Here is a 223-nt window from a genome sequence, read left to right on the forward strand (position 1 = left end):
CTGCTGCTGCTGCAGCAGCTGCAGCAGCAGTTGCTGCTGCAGGAGCAGCAGTTGCAGGAACAGCAGCAGCAGTAGCCGCAGCTGCAGCAGCAGCAGCAGCAACAGCAGCTGTATTAAACAAGAGCAGCGCCCTTACGAGGAGCATAGCTGTTGCCTCTCTGCTTCGTTGCTGCTGCTGCTGCTGTTGCTGCTGCTGCTGCTGCTGCTGCTGGTGTTTCTGCTG

This window comes from Eimeria mitis, genomic scaffold (assembly GCF_000499745.2).
Source record: "Eimeria mitis Houghton genomic scaffold, Emh_scaff11064, whole genome shotgun sequence".
NCBI lineage: Eukaryota > Apicomplexa > Conoidasida > Eucoccidiorida > Eimeriidae > Eimeria > Eimeria mitis.